The 20,878-nt window shown below is 55.0% G+C and overlaps 1 protein-coding gene across 1 annotated transcript in view; it reads left to right on the forward strand.

The window, feature by feature from the left end:
* The window catches only part of LOC142363609 (uncharacterized), a 125,117-nt gene that overhangs the window by 78,684 nt on the left and 25,555 nt on the right, over nucleotides 1–20,878 (forward strand). The window contains exon 3 of the mRNA XM_075439327.1: nucleotides 9,451–9,541. The gene's annotated coding sequence lies outside the window, so the exon portion shown is untranslated. The remainder of the gene's footprint in view (nucleotides 1–9,450; nucleotides 9,542–20,878) is intronic.

Consider the following 20,878-nt stretch of genomic DNA (forward strand, 5'->3'; position numbering starts at 1 on the left):
CCTGGGTGGGCGACGTGGGTACAGGCACCAAGATGGGCTTTTCCTCATCTGATGTCCCTTTCTGCAAAAACAAACTACAAGAAAAAAATTTAAACATGGTGCTGTTTTTAGAAAGCTCTTGGCGCAGCTGAGTGTGGTGTTTCCGGAGGATCCTCCCTCCCCCCGGCATGTCCCACTCCTAACACAGGGTCGGAGATTTCTCTCCTTGGGCTTTCTCCTCTCCAAATGAACAGTTGAAAGGCGTCTTGAAAGGACACGGGGAGATCAAGGGCTGCGAGTGTGAGGAGCGAGGCCAGGGGCTGACATGGTCCTTCTTGGTGTCATGTTCAGCTTATCTTCCCTCAAGTAGGTGTGAGCGATGAAGGGAGGGAGAGGGGAGCTGCTCATGGCCCCGTACCCCTGCCTGCATGGGAGGACAGGCCGCCTGGGACAGACAGACTGTGGGGGGTGAGGAAGGAGTAGTGAGGGAGTTCGGGAGCTCTTTTGTGAAGGTTTTGCTGTGCCCTGAGCACCCACAGTGTTGCCTTCCTGGGGCTCTCAGTTCCTGGCTCCCTGCTCCCGATGCTGGCAGGTGTTGGGCTCGGAGCATGGCCATGCTCCGGCTGCCCCAACCTCTGTCCCAGCAGGGCCCTGACCACCTCCTCCCACACCGGTTTGTGCCACTTTATCGCTTCCCACTCCCCGGTGGTGTTTTACATCTCATCCAGTAATGCTTGGTTTCCTTAATAGTGTCTTCTGTGGGATTCTATCAAAAGCTTTAGGACAATCCAGATAAAGGATATCTACTGATTTCCCTTTATCCATTTTTTGGTTGATTCCATCAGAAATTCTCTCCTGGAGTGGACACGCAGGCTTTGCCTTTGAGAAGCCACCCTAGCTTGTTCCATTTCTATCTTAGCCATTTCATGTGTCAATTAACTTTGAAATACTGAATTATTGTTCTGGATAGCCCTTGGAAGGGACAATCCAAGCAGCAACACTGGCTTGCATTGCACCTAGGATCTGCGTGTCGCAGTCGTAGTTTCTGGTCTTGGGCACCAAGAGGGGATGCTTTTGGTGGGACCTCTGCAGAAGTGGTGCTCATGTTGAGACTCCGTCCCCACTTTCAGGAGCTGGGAATCTCCCAGCAGCGAAGGGATGCATCTGAAATAATCCAAACTCCAAATAAGCCCAGCTTGCCTTGAAGCAGAAACGCAGGATGCGCACATTCCTTGTGATGTTGGCTGAGTGCTAACTTGCTCCAGCTTTGTCCTTGAAACTCAAAGAGTGGGAGTTTGCCGCCAGGCTGGCTGCAGCAGTACGGAGCGGGGAGGAGGCAGCGGCGAAACCAGCCCATCAAGGGTTAATCATTTCCATTGCAATTGTGTCATCTCTTTGGGGACCTCTCGCTCATTTTGCGAGCGGGCGCTGAAAGCCGAGGCGCGGGGGCTCGTTCTTATTCAGCTGCACGCAGCTTCAGAAGCACCGGACGGCCGCGCAGCTGGGCTCGGCCGCCTCGGCCTTGCAGATGGATGGAGAAAAAGGATTTGTGTCCCTGCGTGTGCTTGCGTGTGCTCGTGCGTGTATGTGTGTGTGTGTGTCTGAAACCTAATTGTCTGCTGTCTAATCCGTCAGCCGGGGGGACAGCTTGCACAAGCCCCTTCCAGGCAGGCTGATAAATGCAGCGCTGCCAGGCCCCTCTGCGATGTAGTCTGGTTTAATTGGGATTGCTACGTGCACGGACTCCGCGCGTGGAAGGGATGCTGCGCATGGGGAAGCGCATGGCCAGGCTCCCCGGGGACAGACTCCTGTGTCCAGCCCAGTGGGGTCTGGCATCCTGGGAAATAGCGTTTGGCAAGTGACGTGGACTGGGTGAGGTTAAGGGCAGCTCTGTGTTGTGTTAAACTGGTGACATTAATAGTGGCACTGCGGGTCCTGCTCTTATGGACTTTATATCTGTGGGGGGAGTTCAGCATCTGCTGAGACTGGGGTCTGCTGGGATTCTGGTATTGCCCGGGGTGCGATGCAGAAGGTATTGACATCAGTGTGCTGGCTTGGAGATGCTGTCTGCAATCTCCAGCGCAGCCTAAAGAGCTGTGCAGGGCTGTCTCCAGACCCGGCTGTCCCCTGCCTGTCCTCCCTGATGACCAGCACTGATGCATCTCCCAGCCCCAAGCTGGTGGCAGCTCAGGGACTCCCTGAGCCAGAGTGGCATTTTGTCTTTAATATTCCTCAATGGATTTCCCATGAATTTGTCTAGTTGATTTCTGTAAACACATAAGCTTTAATCATCCCTGGAGAACTGTGGCAAGGACTTCCACTGCTTAGCCACGCACCACGTGAGGAACCATCTCCTCTTGTTTCTTTTGAACCTTCTGCCTCTTAATGTTATTGGATATCTCCTAATTCTTTTATTGGGAGACACAGCGAGCAATCAATCTCGGTTCACCTTCCTGAGGCCACAAATGTGCCGCTTTAGCTGCTTCTTTTCCAGGCTAAGATCTTCCTCCTTTGGACTAATTTTTTTATCATCCTGCTCTAGACCTTTTTCTAGCTCTGCTGGTGATGTCAGGACTCTGCATGTGGTGACATCCTCATTCGTTATGTAATTAAAGGTGATGTCATGATTACAGCAGATGGTGTTTGCATCAGCATTGGTTGCTTAGTGTGTATTGATGTCAGGAGACCCTTGTGTCCTGCCCAGTTATGAAAACTTCTCCTGAAACCACGAATCCTCAACCTAGGGTTTTAATAATAATATTTTGCCGTTGAGTTCCTTGATTGAAAGGGTCAGGGCCCAGTTATTATTTATAAGGAATCCCTTGCTGTGCTTTGCAAGATCTTCCTGACTTAGAAGAGCAACACTTCCATGTCATTTCATCCCCCAGATGCAGCCATCTCCATGTTGGTACCCACCAACTCCTCCATTGTAAATGCATGTCAGGTTTCAGGACAGGTGATCTGAGGGAACTGCGTTTGCAGGTGAGGGACTATAGGATGGCAGACTGGCTACTTGTATGACCATTAGACATCATCTTCAAGGCTGGAAAATCAACTGTGTGGGGCTGCTTCACCCCAGCCCCCAGCGGGGTCCTGGCAGAGCTGCAGGGTTTGGAAGCCGAGGGGCGGGAGCAGCGTGCCCAAGCCGAAGGTGGCCTCAGCCCAGGCTGGGTGGTAGTCTGGCACCTCCAGCCCATTCATCCTGTGCTCTGCGCCAAGGGCGGTGGGAGCCCCTGCCCATGGCCTGGCAGGCACTCAGGCAGGACCATGGTGCACCAGATGACCCCGGCCCATCACCCTGCCCTCCTGCTGCTCTCTGCTTCCCCATCCCTCCTCCTCCCTCTCCCTTTCTCCCTTTGCCCTCTCTTTTCTTCTCTTTCTCTCCACACCTGCTCCTCTCCTTCCCTCCCCTTTTCTCCTTCCTCCTTCTCCTCCCCTCGCCTCTATCCTCTTATCTCATCCCCCTTGTTTTTCTCCTCTCTGCCTGTCCGGCTGATTTACATGCACGCTGCGTTGAAGCAGCTCAGCTGGATCTAATGCCTCCTGCTGCGAGGAGCAGATCCATCTCTGGACTCAGTGCGGCACTTCTCCGGGCAGGGCCAGGGAGCTGCTCTGTGCACCCCACCACCTTGGACCATGCTTTGGCCCCTTTCTGCATTGCCTTTTGCTCTTCATCCCCTTTCTCCTTCCCTTCTTACACCCTTTTTCCGGTGTTGCTGCCCTTGCTGCTATCTTCTCCATCTCTCCTGCCAGGTCCCCACCCCTGTGCCTGTGCTGCCCAGATCTCCAGCCTCCCTCTTGGGTGGTTTCAGGTGGATGGACCAAAACCCTGCAGCCAGCTCAAGAGCTCGGGGCTGGTTTGCCGTAACTGGTGCTGTTCCCATGGCCTTGACGCTAGTGTTGACCTGGAAACCTGATGCTGAATATTCCCAGGTGGAGCCCGTGGGTCCCCCACACCTCCACCTGGGTCCCGGGGCTGGTGCAGGAGCCCGGGGCATCTCTTCTGTCCCCTCATGTCCCTCGCTGCTCATGGAGCCGGGATTGAAGTGCCCACGTTATTCCCTGGCTCTAATCACTCCTGTTTCCATTCTGCTGATTTGCATTTCCGTGTGAGGAAGATGCCCTGATTAATATCGCCTCAGAAGAGCTTTATTGCGATGGCTCCTGCCTCTCTAATTGGAAAGTGGCCTTAACCTTTCATGCAAGTGGCTGGGATGTTCCCTGCCTGCCAGAAACCCCAGGAAAGGTCTTGCTCATTCTGAATTTCAGGGGAGTGGGACGTCTGGAGGATCCAACTCTGCCTCTGAAGAGGGGCAGGAACCCCTCTGCCCGAAGAGGGCACTCCTGGGCATCATACCCCTGATATCAGGGGGTGGGACCATCCTCAGCACAGCGGGTTGTCTGGACAGAAATCGAGGGGGGGATTGTAGCAGGGGGACGTGCCAGAATGATCCAAAACCAGTGAGCACCCAGCCAGCCCCAAGCCAACAGCTTGGTGCTCTGTGGCTCACACCCACATGCTAATTAACGGCCCATGGAGGAGCGCATTCATGCGGTGTCGACAGAGCTGTTCCTGTTTACCTTCCTGCAGCTGGGAGCAGGATCCAACCCGGCAGCCGGGATCCTGCAGCTCTTGCTCCCTGGGGAGTCCCAGGCCCACCACTAACCCGTACTGGCAGCTTGAAAGCCTGCCTTGCACTTAGCTGCTTTCTGATCTTCAAAGGCTCCGAATGCCCAAGGAAATCAGACCTTGTGCCTTTTCTTCCCGTGCAGTCCCCAGATCCGGACTCTCATGCAATTTATTATCCCCGACACGTGCCACTCCCTCCCGGGCTGTGCATGGGGAGGGAGCATTGCTCTGCTGCTCTTCCTTGGGTACTGGAGCCGGGCCACCCCGGCCGTGGCGCGAAGCTGCTGCTCCTCGCATGTTCCCAATGGCTCCCCACGCCATGATGCTGAAGGCAGGGCCAGCGTGGGCACCGCTGACTTTGTCCTGGCTTCCTAGCAATGTGCCGGCCAAGGCTGGCAGCTGCCCGCTCCAGGCGGGTCCCTCGGTCCCCTGCCAGCGGGTTTTGCTGCTCCATCCCTCCAGACAGGGATCTCGGTCCCCGTGGTGGCAGCTGTGGAGCTGGTTTTGCCTGTGCCCATGGTTGTTTTATTCAGACCTCAACTCGCCTCCCCAGATGCTTTTACCTCCCCTTCCCCAATCCCTCTCCTTCCGAGGTTACAGAAAAGATTTTTTTTTTTAAATTATTTTTTAATTTTGGTATTTAAGCTGGTTTAGCGGCTGCAGCAGTGAGTGTTCCTGATAAACAGCCCGGGAGATCCAGAGAATAATCTCTCTGCTTGGTGACGGCAGAGGCGCCTATCGCAGCTGCTGGCAGCACGCAAAAAAGCCGTCCTCATCCGCTGCCTGCTCTATCAGCCCAGGGAGGGGAGAAATTGCCTCCATCCTTAATCACAGAATTTGAAATCCCAGCTAGTCTGCACCTTTTATTCTTCATATTCACATATTGCCATGTGGGGAAGGGGGCAAAATAAACGGCTCTTGGATGGGAGCAGGAGTTGGAGAAGGGATCGGGAAGAGGTCAGGTGAGCAGCAGCTTCTCTCCCTTTGCCAGGTGTCTCCTGGACTCGCCACCCCACGACACCTTCATGGCACCTCTCTCTTCAGGGAGGTGGGTTAAGGCTGCGTTTTTAATATGGAGTCACAAAATGTTGTCATCACGGGCTGTTGTGTGCTCTGAAGGTTTACGTAATGCTGTTGTGGTTGGAGTGAGTACGTGCACCAACAGACACGCGTGCTGGAGCCCCAGTGCCGGGGCAGCTCCCCGAGAGGTGTCAGGGAAATACGGGGAAAAAGGGTAGATGAAAGGATAGAAAAACACAGGGAAGAGCCAGAGATGCTTCATTCTCAGCTCAAACACCAATGAGAAAGATGCTCAAACTTGTCCCTGTGTTTCAGACCAGGCCAAGTAAAGGAACTGAGTTTGTGGCATAGGAATGGCACAGCTTTATATACGTTGTCCAGGGAAGCCAATATGCTGGTGCTGGACTGCAAGATACTGCAGCCAAGCAGGTAATGAACCTCTGTCTAGAGGATGTGTGACGCTGAAGCTGTAGTATCTGCCAGGGGTTAGTTCTGGGGTGCTGGACGTACCTCGCTAACTCCACAGTGACTGCAAAGCAGCGGGCGGGTGGAAGGTGCCTCTGCTCCCTGCTCAGCACAGCACCCATGGGCTGCCACTGCCAACCGTCTGTGCAGCCCAACGGTGGCAACACAAGCACCGGCCATGCTAGAGACCGGTGTCGGAGTCGCTGGAGATCGCCTTTAATGAGACAGATAAAGCGAAGTAAGACATGGGGCTGTGGGAGCTGTCTTGTATACGGTGCCGTGACTTTCTTGGGGGAAAGCTGAGGTTACAAATGGTGGCAGAATCACTGGAGAGGGGATCACAGGAGATGGCAGTCTTGTGTGGGCTCAGCCCAGAGAGCAGCTGAGTCCTTTCCAGTGCCTGTAGCAGATATCCTACTCCTCTGCAGCACGCTGTCAGTTATGAAGCAGACCCCAGTGTCACACCTTCGGTCTCAAGGTGCATGAAGAACAACTCCGCTGATGCCGGTATCGTCCTCTCTCTGCTTCCCTGTCCTCTCCCCTGTTTCCAGTGCCTGGGGTGGGTTTTGAAAGCCCTGCAGTCACCGTAGGCGACAGCCCGACCCATCCCATGGGTGCTGACAGAAACTGCAGGGCTGCTGTGGTCCAGGGCTGCCCGGGACATTGGCAGTCCGTCCCAAACTTTCCATGGAGCTCAGAGATTCTGAGCTATTTCTGTACAAATCCTGTGCTGGGTCAGGAGGCAGGAAAGGGGCTTTTGCTCCAGCCAGCTCTGCTCTTGAGCAGGGAGTGTTTAACACAGAAACCCCTCCTGTTTCTGAGCAAAAAAATGCTCAGGCATTGACTATCAACGTGAGCAGCATTGCTCAGGCAAATGGTGTTTACACCCCAAAGCCTTCAGACTTTCTAGATTTCACCTGCTTCTCTGCAGAAACCCCTTGAGAAAATGTTACCGAACAAGGCAATACTTGGGTGGATAAATTGCCTGGAACAAACGAGCTGGAATTTGTACAATCCCATTCTTCATGTGAGAAAGATGTCACTCCTTAAGCAGTCCTCAGGGAAAGTGCCCACCTTGGGGAGCATCGCCCCAGGCTGCCCATGTTGGCCATTCCCTGCTTTGGACCGAGCTGTTTGGGTTTCCATGCACTGCAGTGCTTTTTGCCATCCCCTCCCGGGAATCATGGGGGGGAATCACAAACAGCAGTAAAGCAAGTTTCTCCTTCCCCCCTCCCTCCTCCCCCCAACCTGGGCTCAAAGGAAGTGGGATTTGGGGAGTGCTTCAAGGTTGTCTGCTGACCTGGGGTGTCAAGAGGGAGGGTTGCTGCCGCTGTGTCCTGGTGTGACTCTGCAGGAGCTGATCCCACCGCCAAAGGCGTTTTGGGACATGTACCCTCCAGTTGTCATCACTCGTCCCTCATGGCACAGCTATTTCTGCCTCAACTTTCCAGCAAGCTGCCTCCAACTCTTCTTGGTCTAAAACCGTGCTGGTTTAGAGAGCCAGTTTCATCCCCCCTTCCATGTCTCATTTGCATGTATTTGCATAGCACACAGGTTTCTGGGAGGGGAGGAGGCACTGGAGAGGCACATCCTTTTTTCTTTTTTTTTTTTTTTTTTTCTGCTTTTCCCCTTTCAGCAGAATTGTATTTATTTATTTCAACCCAGTGATGTTGCTCCATCTCTGGGTCCCATGGATGACTCAGTGGTGGACAGAGGCTGTCAGGCTGGTGCCCCCAGGCCCCATCCTGGTGCCTTTGCTCTACTTTTGGCCCAGGTTCCAAAAGCCCCTCTCCCAGTCCATGCCCACTGCAGAGCCACTGTCCTGCTTCCAAAGGCCCCCAGTCTCCTGCCATGGAGCGCGGGTCCCCACCGGTGTGCTGGCCCAGTATCTTTCTGGGTTGGAGACCAGTGTATTTTGGGGGAGGTGATGGGCTGGAGGGAATTGGCTTCTCAGGTTTGTATTTTTCCAGTTTCCCAGCCAAACTGGAAATACAAACAACCTGCCTTCCCTCCAAAATCTGGGCAGGCGGAGCTCATGGCTTTTTGGCAGCAAATCTTCCCTTCCAGGGATGCTCTCAATGCCTCCGGGACAAAACGCAAGCTAGGTGTAAACTTACTGGAATTGCCATTCACTATAGGCAATCACACAGGGCCCCACGCTTGCCTGCCTTCCTACGGCATCTCCTCTGCCGGGCAGGGGGGTAAAGGCTTCCTTCCCCCAGCTCCCGCCTTGCGATGGCCTTGTGGAAGGGAAAGAAAGCTCCATTTACCCCAGGGTTTGCTGGGTTTCCCCTCTCCTTGCTTGTCTCTCTCTAGGTTTGGCTGCCTCCCTGGCACTCCTGAAGGGCTGGTCCCTTGAGATTTGCCACTTCTTTTGGGAAACAGCAAACCCTTTCCCTTGGGAGGGGTTTTATCAACCTCAGCAATGGCCTTTCCCATTCTAAGAAAGGAACCTCTCATTTCCTTCCTGCCGTAGCTCCCCTCACCTTGGGGTACCAGGGAGGTGTGCAGCTGGGGTAGCACATGTCTGGGGGGATGTGGTGACCCCCAGACTGCTCCATCCCTGTGGGCAGCCACTGGTGTGAACCTCTAGGATCCAGGCGATCGAGCTGATGCATCTCAGTGTCTTGGTTCTTGTTTGCTGGTGCACCCAGAGAGAGTGGAGACTGAGCGTGGGTTTTGCCTTGCGGGCCATTGTTTCTGATCTTTCTTAAAGTCACGGTAATGTGAACCCCTCTAGGGATATTCCACACACGCCCTGTGCTGGGCAAATTCAAGGTGTGGTTTTAACAGAAACTAAACTGATGCATCCCCCCAGCCCTACATCTTCACTCCTTTCCATGTAAACCACTTTTCTTCACGGGTCCTTGTGCCTTGTGGGCTGACTGTGCTGCATTGCAGCAGGCTTACAAGCCGGGCAGGATCATGGGCTGACCGGCCGGAAAGGTGCTTAGTGCCTGTATCCCTGGTGATGCTCAGGGACAGCCCTGCCCAAGGGCTGGGAAAGCCACCGTGGGGTTGTCCTCAACAGATCGGTTGCAGTTGTTCGGCCATCCCTCGCAGGCAGTAACACTGCTGGGATAGAGCAATGTTACTTGCTGTAAAGAAATTCAAACAAGCAGGTCCAGCCAACTTCTCTGCGTGGTTCTCTGTCCTCCTTGGCCTGGGCATGTCCCTTCATGTCTTTGTTACAATGTCCTTTGCCGTAAGAGGGATGAGATCAAGGTACCTCCTTACTGGCCTCCCAAAGTGGAAGGGCAAATCAACAGGGGAATGTCATGCTGGGGTCTTGGTCTGTCACCAACGGGGCTGTGCAGATGCTGGGCTCCCTTCAGCTGGATTTCTCCCTCCCCCAGGGCAAGACGAGGAGAGACCAGCCTGCACGCACCGATGGGGACAGCAGGATGGGGAAGGTGACAGCAGCCATGGGCATGCAGGACGATGGAGGTAAGGTGTGCGTTTCCCGGAGCAGTAAGGTGCAGGGCGTTGGGATGGGAGTGGACCAGTCCTGGGCACATGGAGCTGCCTGGAACATCGCACACCTGGCTGGGGTTTAATTTTTTATGCGAACTCCTGTTTGCAAAGGACATGGTTCCTGGTATTGTAGAGCGCGGAGGCGAGCTGCTGCCTGTGCTGAAAGCCAGCTCTAACCGAGCAAGGGAGAGAGCTGGCTGGCTGCGGCCAGCACGGCACGTCATGGCACGGCGCTGTGCACCGCGGAGCACCCGGGCAGGGCATTGCAGCACGTGGGCGCTCAGCTGTTGCCGGCCATAGCCTGGGTACGTGGGATCTGGGCTGGCAACGCAGCAAGGCTTTGCAGATCTCCATGCTGGAGACCATCTCCGTTATGACCTGGGCTCAGGTTATCAAACCCCAGAGCATCCTCCAGGGCGAGGGCCATGGAGCACCCAGCGCAGGCAGGGACGGGGCTCCAGCGCAGGACGCAGCCTGCTCTTCGCTCCCCTGCCCTCTCGCTGGCGAAGCTTTCCAAGGCACCGGGCTCAGAGGCTGTTTGTCTTCAGCTTGACCGTTCTCCGCCTCCCCCGCCTGTCTCCTCCGCTTCCTCATTCTCGGTGTCGGGTTGAGCAAGAGCAGAGCGGAGCCTCCTCGGGATCAGGGTGAGGCCGGGGGGGCCTCCAGTTCCAAGTTCCTTTTTTTTCTCTCTCTTTTTTTTCCTCCTTCTTCTCTCTGCACACAAAGCCAGGCTATGATGAAACTCCAGCTCCGTCTTGCTCTCAGCATTCATGCACGGCACATGCTGGAAATAATTGTCCTTGGTGGAGTTCTGCAAGCTGCAGAGCGATTTAACCGAAAAGAGATGGAAAGGAGTTTTATTTCTACACGCTGTGTTTCAGACTCACTGCAGACCCAGGTTCACCTACAAGGTGGATTGGAGGCAGGCATGAGCTCGGGCTGGATTTCAAGCCCGGTGACCATGGCCACGTAGCACCAAACCTGAGTCAACGTATCTTGCTGTTCAGCAGCACTTATTGCGTGGGGCTTGAGGTGGCTTTGATCTGCTCAAGCAGAGCAAGCCGTGGCTGCCTGCAATGCCCCGCGTAGCGTAGGCACCGGTACCGGCTCGATGCGAACCCTCCTGTTGGTTTCTCCAAGTCTGGGATCAGATGCTGCAGTGGGAATTTCTGTAGGTGCCAAGTCATGCTGATAAGGGAAATATGTTGGGTGCATGCTGCGTGCAGAGTATTCCTCGCAACCTGGCCTCTGCCTTAAATAAATTGCAGATGATTTAGCGAGTTTTGCTTTATGTTTTCTAGCTGTACAAACTAGCTGGGGAATGCCTGCTAGAAGTGTCCTGTCCTTTGCTTCATTTTGATGGGCAGAGGAAAGCGTGGTAAGCTGAAAGAGGAGGGTTGGCTCCAGGACCTTTTGGAGGTGTTTGGAGCAAGGACTTTGTCTGAGTGGCCATAAAGAAAGGGCCTCTCTTTGGTGCGGAAAGACAGGGCAAGGACGGAACAGCCAAGGCCACCATAATATCTCTTTGAAGGAGATTTTGTCCTGCCCAACAAGATCTCCCTGTCCTGAGCTCCAGCTTGTGCTGGCAGGAGTTGCATGTGGGGAGTGTGCGCTCAGCACCATTCAGAATACAGCTTGTTCTTCTCCTGGTTTGCTTGTTAGTCATACCAAGTCCTCCTTCTCCTCTCTTCCAGTTCACACAAAAGTACTGCAGTTCGTCAGGCTCTGTTGTGGAATATCTGCTCGCAAAAACATTTTGTTTTCTTCAAGCTTCCCTTTCGTTCCAAATGGCCAACCCATTCTTCTGTGAATCTCCATAGCTTTCTGCTCTTGGTCACCAGGGATCTCTGTTATTGTCCACCTCGGCTGACTTAGGACTTTGTCAAGGTCAGATGTGACTATTTTCTGATCCCATTGGAGAAAATCCCAGATCCATCTTGCCGTGAAAACTCGGGACTGGTGGCACAACCATCCACCCCTTGGTGAGGAGGAGCTGCTTGCCACGGCTTTTTTGGTTTCACCAGCATCTGTTTTCTAAGTGCCAGCTGACGTGAGGAACAATGTGCAACCTCTGAACTTGTTTTCTCCTACTGAGCCAATTATGTGTGCTCCTCAGAGCTGTGCCGAAAGAGGCTTTTGCATTATTTACTCTGTTTTGGAGCTGGAGCCAGACCTGACTCTGGTCTCATTCAGCTGAAGGCAGTGGAGGTGGGAGCAAAGCCCTCCCAGTAACACCATCGGAGCTGCTGGAGCTGGGCTCAGGTTTCTTCCCAGGCTGGTTCTTGTGGCTCAGCCGAGCCCAGCCATGCTCCCCCTTGATGTAATGCTGACTCGGGATTTTTTAGCTCAGCTAAGCCCTGGTGTAGCTTCCCCAGACACCACCCACCAGTGAGGTTTTGTGCTTGGGGCACTCGAGCCAGGCTAACCCAAGGCCAGCCAGCCCTTTGTAGGTGCTCAGTGGTGGGGTAGAGCCAAATTCTTGACTTCTGGCCTTTTGGTGGTGGCTGGGGTCGGCGTGGGGTGGGGAGGAGGAGGAGGACTGCAGTGTCAGCCCTGTTTGGGGTCCTCCCAGCCCCTTGCCCATGGAAATGGTCCCAGCGAGGGGCTTTGCCTGCTGGCAGCTGGCTTTCCCCCCGTCCATCCCTTCCTAAGTACAGAGCCGGGTGGGGGGGACCCATTCAACACCCACTTTCCTCTCCACCTCCCACCACCCGCATCCCCCCAATTCCCCACCCAAAACCTTGCATCGCCTAAAAAAACCCCACATTCTCCCTGGCTGCTTTTTCTTGCTAACCTCTGCTTGTTTTGCCTCTCCTCCCCTCCCTCCCTCCTCTCCATCTCCCTCCCTCCCTCTCTCTGGGGGGAAAAAAGGTCATTGCGCAAATGATTAGTCAGAGCTCAGTTGCTGTAGCAACCGGCTGCTGGAACTGGGACAGGCGTGCAGCGAGGACAACGGAGAGGTCGAGCATCAGCCAGGGCTGGGGGAGCCCAGCTTTTGTATTTGCTTTCAAGAGCCGGGGAGCCAGGCGGTGTGAAGCCCCCTGCTCCACGCCACGCGTGGGGCCGCTCCGCCCGCAGCCCCCAGCCGCTCAGCTGCCGTTTATAAAACTGCTGGCATTGAGATGCTGGCGTGGAGTTGGTACAGCTTCAGCGTTTCTCTGGTGTTTCTTGGTGTGGCGGCATTGGCCTTCGCTGGAGGTGCCCTCTGCGCCGGGAAGGAGTCTCCTGCCCTCGGTGGAACGATCATGGAGCCAGGGCACGTCATGGTTTCATCCCTGCGGCGGTGACCAAGCAGGGGGGGAACGCATGCCGCTGGGGTTCAGGGCTCCTTGTCCTCTTGCAACATCCCACACTTGAAATATGAAGCCAAGTTCCTCCTGATCCTGCACGAGGAACCAGGCGTTAACTGTGTCCTGCCCATCTCCCGTTCCAGAGCGCCGCAGTCCCTCTGCCTTCATCCCCCCAAGCAGCTTCAGACAGAGAGGTTTCCAAATCCTCCTCCTTGCCCTAGACCTGAGAACAGCAGTTCGGCATTCAACGTCCATGGGCTGCTTGGCCTTGGAGGACAGGGCAAGGGCTCTTCAGGGTATGGTCAGGACACATGAATGGGGATTTTCACCATCATGGTCATGGTCTTCAAGTGGTTTTGTTGCCGAGGCTGCTGGATGTGGGATGGGGACTGTGCTGTGCAGGCTCAGCCTATCCCAGCCAAGTCCCAGCCTAGACAATGTGGCCAAGGAGGGCCGTCAGCAGAGCTAGCAGCGGTGCAGGCAGGGACTCCTCCAGCCATCTGTTGGCTGATGGGATCCTGTGCTGGGCTGAAGAACTGGGGAGGATGGAGGGGGGGACCTTGTTTCAATCCTCGCCCTGGATCTACAGCACCGCAGCTGTAACCTGCAGCCCCCAAAGCGCTGCTGCACGGCCCTTCAGGGGACCGCCATGTCCTTCTGGTGTGAACAGGGACCTGTTCCCATCACCAGCTCCTTGCTTTGGAGCAGATATCAGCCCTACACTGGTGTGGGGTGGGAGAGCCCTGCCACTTGGCTGTCTCTATCTCTGCTGCTGCCTTTCCACACCAGTCCTTTGGGGGCTGAAGACCAGTTTATCTGCCAGCATGCACTGCCTGGGTCTTTGAGCAAGCTGCTCCTCGCTCTTTGCGTGTTGAGCAGTGGTCTCAGGTCATGCTTCCTTCTGGGGCGCGTGTGGAGGGCGAATGGGCCTGAGGTTGCGGAGAGCTTTGAGACCCCCAAAGGAAAGCACTGGCGCAGAGTGATGCGTTGAAGCTGTTGGAAGTTGGTAGAAGCACTGCTGAGAAGGGGATGTAAAATCTGCTTTGGGCGAGCTGGGTGGGCTCTGGGAAGGATTTCATGGGTGTCTTTGGTCTCTTGCTCAAGGTTGAGCTCTGTGCATCCATCTAGGAAGCTGTGGGTTGGCATCCTCAAGCCTAGGAAATTATTTTAGTCTGAGTTTGTGGGAAACAGCAGGAAAGGGCTATTTATGCAGAAAATGGCTTCCAGTAAACACGCTTTCTTTGTGAGCGGAGAGAAATTGCTGAAATGTGCTGGAAGTCTTTTTACTTTCCTGGGACCATCCTTGGTTGCCAAGAGCGAGCCAGCCCCATGCCACAGCCCCACTGGTGCTTGGCGATGTTCGCAGCCCTGCTCTGAAACCCCGTGTCCCCAGTTCTCTGTCACCCCACGGGCAGAGAGGGGCTTTCGAGGGCACTGCTCGCTCTGCGTTGCCCACCGATGCTCCTCTCGGTCCTATGAGCCATCCTCCAAACCTCTTGAGATTTGCCTCAGCTCCCAGCGTTTCCTTCTTTCCTTTTTTTATTTGAAGCTGTGTGGTTGCAGAGTGCTGGCAGGGTTTTTGCTGGTTTAAGGGTTTCTTACCTCACGGTTGCAGAGACGAGCTTAGCAGCGTGACGTCAGAGCAGCCTAAAGGCTCAAAAGCCAACAGGGAAATAAAAGCAAGCCAACTGGTCTCCCTTCTTTTTTTTTTTTTTTCTTTCCCTTGCAAATCTCATTATTTTAAAGGCTGATCCCTGATTTTTTCAGAGTCTGGAAATCTTTAGGAGATCCATCTCTGGTTGCTTGGGGTAGGCCACACTGTTTTGGTGTATTTTTTAGTCCTGTTTTCCTGTGGAGGTGGTGAGTAAAACCTGCAGATTCAGTCCAGCTGACTAATATTTCAGGGTATCAAAAAAGACAAAAGAAAGGAAGAATGAATGAATGAAAGGCCTCCAGGAGAGGGACAAAAATCCCTGTGACTCACCTGAACACTCTATTTTTGAGCCTGAAAACACAAAATTGTGCCTGTTCCCTGCTGCCCCTTGCAATAGGCTGGGAGACCACCACCATCCAGAGCTGGGTCTGGGTTTCCAAGTCCTCAAGCCATTATTGATAATCTTTTTCTACATCCCTCATCTCTCAGCCCCCTCCTCGCTTCTGAAGGACACCCAAGGTCCAGGCTGAGAGATGGTTGTGTGAGTGTTTGAAGGCATCAACCCTGTCCTGAGCATCCATGAGCTAAAAGCAGGGTGGAGTGGGCACTGAGGGGTTTTTCCCCTACAGATGGTATCCAAAAGAGACTTCAAGTGACAAGTGCTGTCTGTGATGGTTTGGGAGCACATCCATGACTGTGTGAGAGCTTACTGCTTGGAAAGGCTGTAGGAGGGGAGAGCTGGGGACATCCGAATCCCTCCCCAGGCAGTGGCAGAGGTGATAGAGCCCGAGGGGATGGGGCAGCTTTAAAGCCATTTGGCAAAGCAAGCGCTGGAGGTCTTACCTGTACCCTGGCAGCACTGCTCATTATTGGGAACCACCTGCAGAGCAGGATGGGACCGTCTGTGATCCCTGGGTGCAGAGCACCCCGGAGCGGGGTGGGATGCGACCTGGGCTGGCCGAGCCTCTGCTGAAAGCAGCAGCTGGGCAGGAGAGCACAGGGAGAAGGCGCATGGCCCTTCCCTCAGCTCTCTCATCTCAGTAGGCTTCTGCTCCTCCAAAGAAATGTACTCATGAGCATTTGTCAGTGATTGCCGTTGAAACGGGCAAAAATCTATAACCTGGGGTCAGGGCCCTCTTCCAGGCTCTCATGTCGTGAGAGTCCCCCCACCTCCTCCTGAAAACCGCTGGGAGCAGGCGTCTCGTCTCGCTGACATGGCTCGGCTGTAGCCCCTGTCCAGGAGGTCGCCGGCAGACGTCGGCTGTCGGTGTTGAAGAGCTGGAGCGGTGTCCTGGGGATGTGATGGGTCCGGGCAGCTCGAAGTGACCCCGTCACTGCCGCTGCACTGATGGGTGAGTGCTGTGTGCTGCCGGCCCAGCTCTGCCACGGCAGGGTGGGCGATGCTCCTCGCTGGGGTCTGTCGAGGGAGATCCACCATGGAGTTAATGCGTGCTCTTGTTTCAGTCGTCTTTTATTAAGGGGTTTGGCCCGGTGCTGCGGTGGGAGCAGGCAGTGCTAGGGGCCAGCGGAGACATTTTTTGTTCAACAAAACAAAAGGGAGGAGGGTGGCTCCTCGGTGGAAAGGAGAGTTGGCTGCAATGGGGCACGTGTGAGTGTGGCAGTCACCCTGCCTGGGGAGGAGCCCAGCTGCTCTCTTCGGCGTTCGATTCCCTGGGGCCTCGCAGTAGCACGAGGAAGCTGCTTGCTCCCAAACCCCACCGGGGATTTTCCCCTTGCTGCAGCAGATTGCTGCTCCCCGGGTCAGCGGACTGGGTGCTCGGGTTTCCCATCTGTAGCACCCGGGAGAGATCTGCCCCCGCATGAGATGTGTTGGGGCAGTGGGGGGCCGACACAGGACGGCTCCTCTGCCCAAACCTGGGCCAGGTCCAGGCCCTGCTCAGCTTTGGTTAAGTCCAGCCCTGTGAGCAGACCGCCAGATTTGGCCATCTCCGTCTGCTGGAAACGCTCCCTTTCACCCAGCCTTTGTTTCCTCCCAGCTCCTCGTTATTTTTCATGGCTTTTCCCCCTCTTGTGCTGCTCAAAGCTGTTGGTGCAAGCTCAGCTTTTGGGCTCATGCTTGTTCAGCTGAAAGGTTACCTGTGCAAGCCAGGTTATTTCTTGTGCTCCTCGGCACAAGTAGTCCCTGACGGTGAGGCTTGGCCCCAGCTCAGCTCTTTAACAACAGCAGGGAACAGCATGTCCACATGAATGCAAGCCCCAAACCGGCACAGGGCAATGACGCAGTGAAGGTGAGATATCAAAGGGAGACGGGAAGTGCATGGCAGGAGCAGGGGAAACGGAGGAGAGAATAGCCGGGGCTGACCTCAGCGGGGCGGGGAGCCCGGCTGCATGCATGGAAGGGAAATAGGAAAAGGATACAGCTGGGAGCGGCCGCGGCACCCGCATGCTCTGCCCCAACGGCGTTGCTGCTTCTCAGTTTTCCGCCAGGATGGGCTGCGGGAATGGGCAGGGTCAGGGCCAACCCCCACAGACTGGGTTCCCAGAGGTGCCCATCGGGGATTGCAGCAAATGCACTCGTCGGTGCAGCTCGGCAGCTTGGCTGAGAGCCGCCGAACAGCCACACGCGACCAGGTGTGCTCTCGGGCATCTGCATCGCCTTGTGCCAGGAGCTGGCGGCAAGGATGCAGCCCCGATCTGGCGATCGTCAGCTCTGGCTCGCTGCAGATCCGTCGCAGTGTGCAGCCGAGCCGCCTCCCCGGCTTCATTTAAAGGTGGCGTGGGGTAGATCGCGTCCTTCCAACCTTCCCCGGCACGCAGCGAGGGCTGGCAGTGTCACCACGATCAGGGCCGGCTGTCAAGAGGCGGCACAAGCCGTCCCAGGGTAGCTGCTCTCCCTCCAAGCACGCTCGGCTGTGCCCAGGGATGGCTACCTTTTTTTTTGTTGTTGTTTTCTGCATGTGGAGTTTTATTTTTAGCTGGAAAAAAACCCAGCTTTTAAAAAACAAATGCACACAAAATTTTCATGAAAAATTCTCAACATAATGGGATTTTTCTCTTTGTCGCAAACTGGCTGTGACATTTCTAATTGAAAAGTTCCTCCTGCCCTTCTGCTTCTCCCCCCTCAATCTTCAGTGAAATTTCTCCCTTCCATAAGCCTCCCTGATTTCCTCCCCAAGATATGCTCTTTCAGGAGGAGGAACAGCAAATACAAGGACTGTTTTTTCCAGAATGTTGTTTTTCAAAATCAAAAAAAGGAAAATGTAGTAGAAAATTTACAAAAACTCCTTTTGAACCTATTAAAATGGAACGAGATTAATAATTTTTGTGCTTTTCCCCTTCTTCCAACCAATTGTCATCTGTCCTTTGCCTTTGGTGTGGGAGAACTGGGACAGTAAAGGGCAGCGAGAAGCTCCTACTCTTTCTTTACTCAAGGGAAAGATTTTTCCATCCCAGTTGAGGTTTCTCCAGCCCAAAAGCAAGGATTCTGTGAAGCTCTTGGCACCCAAAAGCCAACGTACAGTGGGGTTCATGTCCTTGACCTTCTCCTTTCTCTGGTGGAGGGACGTTCAGAAGTCACTGGGGCTCTGTGGGGTCTGTGGGGCTGGGGGAGGGGGCTGGTTCTGACTCAGGGGTAGGTCAGGGTGGATGTGAGGGCTCGGGACCAGAAAACTGTAGGTCCTGGAGTATGTTCCTGGCTCTCCAGCAACACTTTCCGGGTGACCTTGGGGAAGTCACTTTGTCCCCCTTCACCTTTGTTCCCCTACCTGGGAAAGAGGAGGGCTCGCTCTTTGCACCCATGGGCTTCTGTGGGTTGTTAATACTTTTGATCACTCCGAGTTGCCGCAGGGATTTTATCAGCCCCCACTGACTCTGTTGGAGCAGAGGACAGTAGTTTTCCTTCCGGGTTAGAGATGTGTTGGTTGCTTTTCTAGAGCAGCTACTGGTTTCTCGGAGTTGAAGGCACTGGAGGTGGGGACACTTCTGTCCTTAGACAACATGGCTTTCTACACCCTCTTGGCACCCAGAAGCACCCAAACCAGCAGCCACACTGCAGAAATTTATCCTCCGTGGTGCATCTGAGGGTCTCGCCTGACCCAGCCCAGGAGCCTTGACACTGCTTGGATGAGGACGTGGTGCCACGGGGAAGAGCTCTTGGCCCTTAGAAGAAAGTATTTGAGGCTGTGGCAGGCTGAGGTTGCACCTTCTGCTGTGAAAGTCTGGGCTTGGCGGGCCTGCTTCAGCCATCCGGATTAAAGCCATTTCCCAGGGATCCCGTCGGTGTGGATGATGCGGCTCTGCCTCAGGTACGGGGACCCACCGGCCGGGAAGGGGCATCGCTGGGGGAGGTGTTGGGATGGGGCTGGTGCTCGTCTGCGTGTCTGGTGGGAGCTGCTGCCCATCTCTCTTCCCAAACCGCAGGGGAGATATTGGGGCTCGTAGGCAGCAGCTGCCTGCACCCATGTGGGAGCCTCGCAGCCCCCGGCCGTGCAAAGCTGGAGCGGGGAAAGGGAGCAAAGCAAACACGCCTTGTCCAGGCTATTTATTTTGTGCTGGGGTAAGGGACTTTTTTTTGTTTCAGACATGCAATGAGTGTGTTACTCAGCCATGACTCGAGAACTTGTGAGCAATAAAGTCATCCCAAAGTCTGCCAAAAAAAAATCTTAGCACACCCACCTCATCACACGTTCCCACTGTAGCTACTTTAGTGCGATCTACCGCTGAAAGGCGGCTACCTCGCAGGGAGGCTGCAGTAGCCATCTGCTAGCTTGCGGCAATGGCCCATGGACAAACCCGTGCCCATCGGTGTCTCCTGCCTGGTGACTGGGACCCTTTCCCAGCAGCATCACAAAGATGGTGGGCTGGGGTTTGCTCCAAAATCCAAGAGAAAGTAGAGCCGGAAGGGGCTGTGTAGTCTGGTGTAGTCTTCTTCCTGCAACCTGGGCTGGGTCTTGGGTTTGGGATGTTGGTTTTGAACTTTTGGGAGCAAGACCTGACCTGAAACCCCCATGAGGTGGAGAACCATGGACACCTTCCTCCTCCTGCTCTGCCCTGACACCGATCCATCAGAGCTGGCTGGAAGCGGGGTGACCCTGGGGCTCTAGTACCCTGCATCAGCCCCCGCTGCAGTTTGGGGTGGTGATGAGCAGCGGGGTGCATCCTCCAGGCTGCGGGGAGAGGTGGGGTAGAGGCATGCACCACTGAACAGAGAGACCACTGTTGGAAGTGCCTGAGAAAGTGCATATTGATGCCAAAACTCAGATTTTTGGGCGTTGACCAGATCCCTGGGCAAGGAGTCAGGGTGCTGGGTGCAAGTACCCTTTCTTGCACGTGGGGTGCTGCAGCCCTCACTCAGGCACCAGGTCCGATGCCTCCAGGTCTGGGATGCTCCTGGATCTGGGTATCAGGGCTCGCTGCAGGGGAAGCCCTTCTCTGCTGAAGGCAGGAAGGACTGGGGTAAGAAACAACCCCGCGTTAGTGGGGTAGGATGCAAGGGACGGTGTTGGAGACACCCCACTCCCTGGGGCAACGCGGAGGTGGGTCCGGGCAGAAGCCCCTCGCCTGAATTGCCAGGGTAAAAGCCACCTCCGCCAAGACCTCTTTTCCCCACCCCTTCCCTGCACCGGGGCTCTAAATAATTGATAACGCTGATAAATAATAGATCTTGTGTTTGCTCCTTCGCTTTTCTCTGCCGGGGCGTGTGCGCTTGCAGCCCGGCAGTGCTGCATTAGGGTTACGGGGATGGGGAGCACGCGTGTGTCGGGCCGGGGTAGGGAGCTCTGCAGCGGGGAGAGCATTCCGGAGAGATAAAGGGCTGGTTTGATGTGTGTTCATGTGGCGGGGCTGTTTTGCCTTGCATGCCTTTCTCTTTTGCTTTATTTTTTTCCTGGAGTGAAGCCTGGCGCCAGCAGTCTGGAACCAGCCTGACAAGCTTTTGAGTTATGGAAAGGGGGAGGAAGGGGGGAGGAGAGAGAAAGAGGGAGCGAGAGAAGCAGGGAGGAGGAGGGCGAAGGCAGAGGGAGGCAGCTGGGATGTGGATTATTAGGGGAGAACAAGAATACACACAAGAGGCTGGTGGGGTGAGGGCTGGGGGCTACCGGGGCTGGCGGGGGGGGGACGGAGCTGGCTTCTAGCAAACCTTTCAAAGGAGATTTTTTAAATATTTTTTTTTTTGCATGGGGAGGGGGTGGAGAGGGGGAATTGAGTCATTTTGGGCATGAAACGCAAACCTTGCCGCGTCAAGGAACAAGGAAGTTTTTTAAAGCGCCAATTAAAGGGCTTGGAGAGGTCCGGGACTTTTAAACAGCCTTGGGAAGGGGGGGTCCTGGCCGGCGTTCAGGCTGCCGTCCCATCAGGACATTCCTTTCTGCTGAACGCTGCTGCTCCCGGCCCTCTCCTCCTCCTTTT

The sequence above is a fragment of the Opisthocomus hoazin genome, chromosome 19 (assembly GCF_030867145.1).
Source record: "Opisthocomus hoazin isolate bOpiHoa1 chromosome 19, bOpiHoa1.hap1, whole genome shotgun sequence".
Taxonomy (NCBI): Eukaryota; Metazoa; Chordata; class Aves; order Opisthocomiformes; family Opisthocomidae; genus Opisthocomus; species Opisthocomus hoazin.